This window comes from Branchiostoma belcheri, unplaced genomic scaffold, assembly GCF_001625305.1.
Source record: "Branchiostoma belcheri isolate BF01 breed outbred unplaced genomic scaffold, Haploidv18h27 scaffold101, whole genome shotgun sequence".
NCBI lineage: Eukaryota > Metazoa > Chordata > Leptocardii > Amphioxiformes > Branchiostomatidae > Branchiostoma > Branchiostoma belcheri.
Genome location: NW_017802392.1, coordinates 1,190,869 through 1,199,244, shown reverse-complemented (window position 1 = coordinate 1,199,244; position 8,376 = coordinate 1,190,869).

Sequence of the window (8,376 nt, the reverse complement as noted above, 5' to 3'; positions counted from 1 at the left end):
GAAAATCTGGGATTTTGGGGTAATATATGTAGCTATGCTTATAAGATTTTTTCCTAAAAAACATGACGTGACTTGTGCTCAGAAACCCGAATATAATCGTCTTTCTGAGCGTAGTTTTTTTTTTAATTAGTGATTTCTGCTAACTGCTAACATGAAAAGAAACACCCCGACAAGAATATTGTGCCATAAGGCCTTGTCATTTCTTATAACCACCGATTGAATCGTCAAGTGAGCGATACCGACCACAATAACATGCCCAATTGTTCATTTCCCTAAACCCCCAATAGCAGTTTTTTTTAACCATCCGTTTAAAAATGAAACTCCGGAAGCTTGGTTGGTAGCTAAATCATTTGAATAAAACGCTGAAGTGCTACCCAAATAGAAAACACATATGACCATCAAAGATACACTCTTGAGTTTGCACTTTCAGTATTAGGATTGTAATCAGTGTTGTTTGAAAAGCTGTCAAGTAATATTGAGTTCCATCCTTTGCCAATTAAAAAGATTAATCATCAATGGTGAGTCAAGTCTTAACGACATTTTGCCCCGATAGGAACTGTAGAAGCAACAAAATCAAACAAATCAACACTGTTTATAGTAGCGCAACCATTAAGTTTCAAATTGGTATTGTAGGCAATACTTTTCATTTTAAAGTCAATTATCGCTGTATTACTTAATAGTGATTTGAAATAAAACAAAACTCATACGGAGTTTAAGCCACTACGCTTCGTTCTCTCCTGGTATGGCGTTTCTGACGTATTCGTGTACTTTGTTTGGCACGCAAAACAGAGCCATAATATTATAATTGACTGAACTTGGAATAGGAGGCAAATTTTTAATGACTATCAAAGACATGTATTCCAAAACAATAAATTGTATCAAAACTAACCGCGGTCTTACCGAAACTTTCGTAACTAACTGTGGGGTTCGACAAGGCTGTAACCTGAGTCCAACACTATTTAATTTATACATTAGTGATTTAGCAAATGAGTTTAATGATCATTCTTGTAACCCCCCCATATTACATAATAAGAAAGTATCTTGCCTGTTATACGCAGATGACTTAGTTATATTTTCTGAATCTAAACGGGGTCTACAAACATCTTTAGATAGATTAGAAACTTATTGTAAAACATGGAAATTGAATGTTAACTTAAAGAAGACCAAAGTAGTGGTCTTTGCAAAGGGAGGCCGTCTGCCAAAAGACTGTAAGTTTTTGTACAACAGCAATGTAGTAGAGATAGTTACAAACTATTGTTACCTTGGTATTGTTGTTAATGCTGCCGGTACGTTCAAGGCAAACAACAAACACTTGTACAACAAAGGTCTAAAAGCACTGTTTGGAGTCAATCAATCTCTAAACAAAGCCAACGCGACAATATCTGTAAGAAACAAACTTTTTGACACATGTGTAAAGCCAATATTGTTGTATGGCTCCGAAATTTGGGGATCATTCAAAAGTCCAAAATCATCACCTATCGAAGCAGCTCATTTAAAATTCTGTAAACAATCTTTATACGTTCCCAGATCCGCCTGCAATCTTGCCGTAATGGCGGAATTGGGACGTTATCCCCTCAAACTAGAAGCATCTCTGAACGCCATTAAACACTATATCAGAATACGCCAGAACGTGCCGGTTGATAGTCTCTCAGCAGACGCTCTATTATGTCAACTTGAACTGGATGCATCCGGCGCTAAATGCTGGGCTTCGGGAGTCCGCAAGACGCTAGAGGAGTGTGGTTTTGCCTATGTATGGAATTCGCCGATGTCGTGTGTCTTAAATTCTTCACAAATTATTCCATCCCTTGATCAACGTTTAAAAGACATGTATTTCCAAACTTTTACAGCAGAAATTCGTAACAACAACAAATTACGAACATATAGATTACTAAAAAATACTTACCACGAGGAAAAATATCTGAGAATTACAAACATTCGACACAGAACAGCCATCACAAAACTCCGGATAAGTTCACACAAACTCCACATAGAAAAGGGAAGACACAACCACATTCCTCTACAGCAAAGGATCTGCCAATTTTGTAATCTAGATTATATTGAAGATGAATGCCATTTTGTAGCTGACTGCACATTATATAGAAATGAGAGGGATTTCCTCTATACTTATGTAATAGATAAGTTCCCAAGCTTTAGACATTTAGATAGAATAGAAAAATTCGAATTCCTCATGAAACTTGACAAACCATGTATAATTAGCTCAATATGTTCATACATCTTTAACTGCGTAAAGAAGCGAGAAGAAGCTGAACCTGTAAATAGTAGATCGCATTAGGTTATATAGTATGTAAGTGTCATTACTGTCTACCCATGACCTGTACTTAGCTCGTTAGAGCACAAGCGTACAATAAAGGTCTTTCATTCATTATACGTCTAATAGCTCTGTAAAGGTTACATTTCCAAGGGTACATTGCTTACGGCAGATCATTGCTGGGTATGTTGTTCGACCCAGAGACCTCATTACCCCGGCCCCATCGACAATATTGTTTTTTGGTTTGTTTTTTTTATTCAGAAACACGATGATTACAAATGAAAAGACATGGACTAAGTGACTGCGAACTCAAGTTAGGTACAACTTATATTCTCGCAGTCACTTTTACAATGAAGGAAAAATATTTCACAAGACATTTAAAAATACATAAGACCGCGTGAGTAACAAACCTCCCATCCCAGAAGACACATACAGTAAGAATCTTTTTGTTTCTAATATATAACCCGAGGATCGCCAGCGCAGCTACGGTGGCAATGAAGCCGGGCTCAGCGAGAGACGACAGCGGTGCCGGCGCGGACGCGTTGGTCGGGAAAGATTCGTTTGAGAAATTCATGTCTCTGATCGGCGCTTGACTCCTTGTTGTTGTTGATTCTGCTGGATTGAAAATTGTTTTATTCAGTCCGACCACGTGACACGAGGATAAGACCGCTCCGCACAACGAAAAAAGCTACGTTAGCTGAGAATGAGCTGAGTGGAAAATCTGTCCGTGAAGAGCGGACACGTCACTTCATGCAAACTTAAAATCACTTCGGGCCCCGTTCGGCAAGGTACACCGAAGCGACGCCGTAACCTCACTGCCCGGGACCCGTCGGGCGGCCGAACAGGCACCTGCCTAATATTATGACGTCACCTGTGCTGATCAGTGCATTAGGTGGTAAGGAAAATGGGTTATATGGGACATATGTAAACTTATAGTTCAGACTACGTTGCACAGTTCACCACGCGTGTGTTACACACAGTGTTACACCGTGCAGTTGTGTGTCGGAATGCCGAAGGACAAGGGAAAACAGCCGAGACGATGGCCCGGCATACATGTACTTCAGGAATGAATAGTGATAGTGTGTTGCATGTTGGTTACCCTGAAGGCAAACTCCAAGGATCGGTAGCTGTTCCCGGTCGCCAGAAATCGTAGTGTAATGGCGAGTTTTAGGCCTGCTGGCAAGGGCTGTCTGGCACTGGATAGAATTAAACAGAAGTGTTACATACTGACTGGACTGTAATATCATCTAAATTTGCTGTTATTATAAATCATTATGAATACATTGAAATGTGTCAAGAAGTAGAGGGCATTCACAAAAAAGCACTTGCTCTAGACTTTTCTCGATATATGGGCCTACACGTTGTTGGAGGTCGTGAAACTTCAGTGGTTCCATTCGCAGGAAGGAAGGACTTAAAGTCGCAATGATGTTCGCGACAAAATTAAAGCTCCGACATCAGTGTCCGTACACGACAGGAACCCGTCGGGATCCCCCCTGGACGCCGCCAGGGACTTGGTAGCTGCCCGGCCGAACTTAAGAGCCGGTCGACACCCTACCACACCCCGCACGGGTCAAGACGGGAGACTGGCCAGGCACCGGACGGGTCCCTGACAGAAACCGGCCGCCAAGGGGACCAAAAGTTTATGAATATTAATTAGAAGACGCCTCAACGCCGGCCGGAGCACAACCAGGCCCCGACAGGGAGCCGTAAAGGAATATTTAATTGTGACCCTGACAGTCGGCGCACGCTCGGCGTCATGACGCCGGCCGGCGTCTACGCCGAGGACATGCCGAACGGGCGCCGTTTCAAATGTGACCTAAGCATTAGCTGGGAAACGCCATTAAGAGTCATTCATATCAAACCAAGGCAGCGCATTCAATGGTATTCGATAGTGCATGCCACACCAACTATCCCTGGCACTGGAGTGAATGGTGGAGTGAATACCAGGCATGTTTATGTTAGTATCTGTCCGGGTTTGGAACGTTTCTGGATATGTATTCTTTGCAAAATTTACAAATGGCTCTTTTCGTTGTTGATAGCTGTGTAAAGTTTACAACAACATTAGTTTTATAAAGTGACGGTTGTGGATTTTGTTTAAAGATAAGACTGCAATATGACAATGTACTTTGTTTGGATATTTAATGATGGGTTTACATTAATTGGCGAATGTTTCATATTTTCTTTGTCTTGTGTACACGCAAACAGTAGAAAATGCCACCCAGCCAAATACGGGTAGAAACTCGTCATATCATCTACGCAGATTAGTCTAGTATTTGCAGAAAAACAAAATAACATCAAAAAGCGGCGCTTGCCTTAAAAACTAAATACATATTCATGAATATGCCACGTCGTCATACTAGACGGCCTTTAATATTGGAAGGAAAATATTGGAAGGTCGCACTGTTTTAGCCTGTGTAACTGCCTGATGTCCGTACAGTAAAGATGTACGAGCAGGCAGAGCCTGTCAGGACTCCGCAAGCAGGGTCCGGCAGGGAACACAATAACAGGCCTCGGGCGCCCTACCCAGATCCTCCCGCCCGCCGAGGTAACACTAGCGGGTATGTCGACCCTGGCGAACAGACATCTCACATGAATCAAGAAGAGGAGGGCACATCTTCAAACGTGTACGAAGAAGCTGAGGCGGTGAAACTGGAGAATATCTCAGGCGACGTGCCTCATGGAACCGACACGTCTACAGGTAGTGTACGGCTCTTCAGATTGTATTCTGCATTATTCTTACTACATATGTTATATCACATCTGCCAACATTGTACAATAGCGAAATGTAAGGCTTTTGATATTAATCAAGATAAGGAAGATGTACAGGTCGGTCTTTAGCTACGGTATTTTTCCCATTGCTCGGCGTGTTTGCAAAGTATCGGTTTACAAGACGCAATTTTAGGCTAACTGTTATACACTGGAAAATGATCAAATTATACGAAAGGAAAATTTCGTCAAAATAAAATGGAATTATTGTGTTTATTCGTTTTTTTTTTCGCCTAATGTTTCACATTCAACTTCTTTTTCTCCAAAAGACAATGGTTATTTTAGGGATTTGAAAATGCAAAATTCTAAACCAAAACGTCGTTTAACATCATATGTAACTGGAAATTCCTAGTTTTTAAAATATTTTCAAGTATCTAGGAATAAGTTTTAAAAATTGTGTTTCAGGAATTGTTAAATTTCGTAATTATGGGTTCACCACACCACGAAGTGGTGTGGTGAAACCATATTGCTTTTTCTGATGTTTCTTCTCCTTCTTCTCCTCCTCCTTCTCCTGCCATTTTTTAAATGGATTCAGCTTCTTCATTTTAGGGCCTAAGGTCCTGAAATTTGGTATGGAGGTACAGTGGGCAAATACCCCTAGGCGTTTTTTAAATTATTGTGATACAGGCTTTTAGAATGGTTTTATTTGAGTTTTTTGGCTGTGTTATAGCAAATGTATTACTGTGTTAGTTTGCCTTGTTTACCACGTTTGGGCATGAGTCATCACAATGGAATGCAGGGCATCAACCAATAGGCATGCAGCTTTCCTCTATACTTCTTGCTGATTGGCTGTTGGGATTTAACTTGATCAACACCTGCACAGAAGCATTTTCATACTGACAGTATGTCTGTATTCAAGTGTTTTGGTAGGTATTTCAAGCTTTCCTGCTCCAGCATTGGAATGCCGGGCATGGACGTTTTTTTTTTATTTTGAAAATCAACAGTTTGCATTATGCAATTAAAAATCCTAACCAATAAGGTAGGGAATAGCTATCCAACTGTTGTTTTAGTTGTATTTTACTTCATATTATAGTTATATCAATGTAAATCATTGTTTTCCCTTGTGTTTCTCATTCTTTCCCTGCCATGTGGTAAAATGTGGTGAACCCATCGCTGTATTTGCTCCAAAGCAAATATTGGCCTTTCTAGTCTAAGTATAGTTTATGTCAGCAAATATGTGGAAAATTATATTTTTTTACATTTTTCTAATTCAATCACCCATTATAAGAAATAGAAAACACACTTTTTTTAAATTTGCTAACACTCGATTCTCAGGTTGGGAAATTAATTACGGTTACTTTGAGCCGTCAATGATAAATTTTTAAAATTGTTGGTAGGTACTAAGGCCACATAGACTTAATTTTATGTATGACTACCACGCGCGCTTTGACCTTTACCTGTTCCAAAAAAATAATAAAACGTCCTCCGAGGCTCTAGGCCTGGGTAGTCGATAGTAGTTAGCGACATTATGGAGCAAGTGGTAACCCTGTAGGAGGGCACCCAGGCTGTCGAATCTCCACGGCAGCAAGAACTCAGTACATACGTACAGTGCTGATTTATAAATTCAGCGAAAAGCCAACATGTGCCGGCTTGTCGTATACGTCACTATGTACTGCCGCAAATTCACAATACCAGCGTTGTATTCCTGTGGTTTAGTAGCATTTTTATTTTTGGCCGGATTTTTTTATCCGCCCGCGCGCACTTGTTTGGGAGTCTTCAGAGGATGTCATCCATAAAATGAAGTCGGTGTGGCCTAATGCAAAATTTGGCCTGAACACCCCGTTTTACTGTAAATGACCGCGGTTGACCCCAGATCAAACGACGGTTCGGTTCGAATTACGTCAGATCGAACACGGTTCGGGTTCTAAAGCAGGCGTAGCCATAAGGGCTCAAATTTGACGATCGTGATGATATATTATATGCACTCATTCCGTATTTCAAATCCAGGCATTTAAATATCTCCTTCAATACACGCTAATATAGGCACACACACACACACACGCGCAAACACAAACACGCAAACGCACGCACACACACGAGCGCACACACACAAACACACGCACACACACACACACACACACACACACACACACACACACACACACACACACACACACATACACAAACACGAACACACAAACACACGCACGAGCGCGCGCGCACACGCATACCCAAACACGCACACACACGCACACAAACACACACGCGCACGCACACAGGCACACACATACGCATACACACACACACACACACACACACACGCAAGCAGGTGAAAATCTCTCTTGGCAGTTTGAAATATCACGGATTAACAACGATCAGCCTTCAAAGCTTGTTTTCATGTTTTCCCTGTTTAATTTTTGCGGCATATCTTAGTACTTGTTTACTTTTTATTACTTAACAAACATGTTATTATTAGTCTTTTTATCATTTATTTTATTTTGATATTTTATTATCTTTAACGATGAGTTTACTTAGAATATACACTCATTTTTTTACTAGACACTGAAACGACGCCCCAGGATGAAACAAAAAGCCGCTGTGTCTGCTACATGGCCGCCGTTTTGGGGACTCTGGTCATAGTTTGCGCCATCGTACTGATTTCCATCAACTACGGGACTTACAATCATGAAAAGGTGATCTTAAAATCTTATCTTGAGCGCGTCAAGAAATAGGTTCCTCCGTAGGAGCGACAATGCCCTGGATTGAAAGAGATGTAAACCCAACTCATTGATCTAGAATGCGATTTCTAAATAGCCCGGGGGATGTTTAAAATAATTTTATAACCTAGAAGTAATGATAGCATTTGTACGGGTTTGTGTGTGTGTTAGTGTGTGTTAGTGTGTGTGTGTTTGTGTGTGTGTGTGTTTGTGTCTGTGTGTGTCTGTGTGTGTTTGTGTGTCTGTGTGTTTGTGTGTGTGTGTGTGTTTGTATGTGTTTGTGTCTCTGTGTTTGCGTGTGTATGTGTGTGTGTGTGTGTGTGTGTGTGTGTGTGTGTGTGTGTGTGTGTGTGGGAAGTGGGTGAGTGGGTAGATCTGCTGTGGTTGGTGTGGTTTTGTACGATAACTCAAGACGCGGTAGAGGTATTTTCATTGAACGGTAGATTGGCCGGCCTTGAAATCGTTTGATACGGGGCTTTATTGTGGCCAGTTATAGTTCACAGCACGGCTTCGAAACCTCTCGTTTCGATAGCTCAAAAAGCTAAGCTTGGGCCCTCTTAGCTTGTGCCTAAAAATGCAGCAGTGTTTTGTAATCTGTAACGACTACTCAAGAACCAGTTGTCGAATCTCCATGAATTTTGTAAGTTATTAGTATATTTCCATATGATATCTGACTTTGAAGAG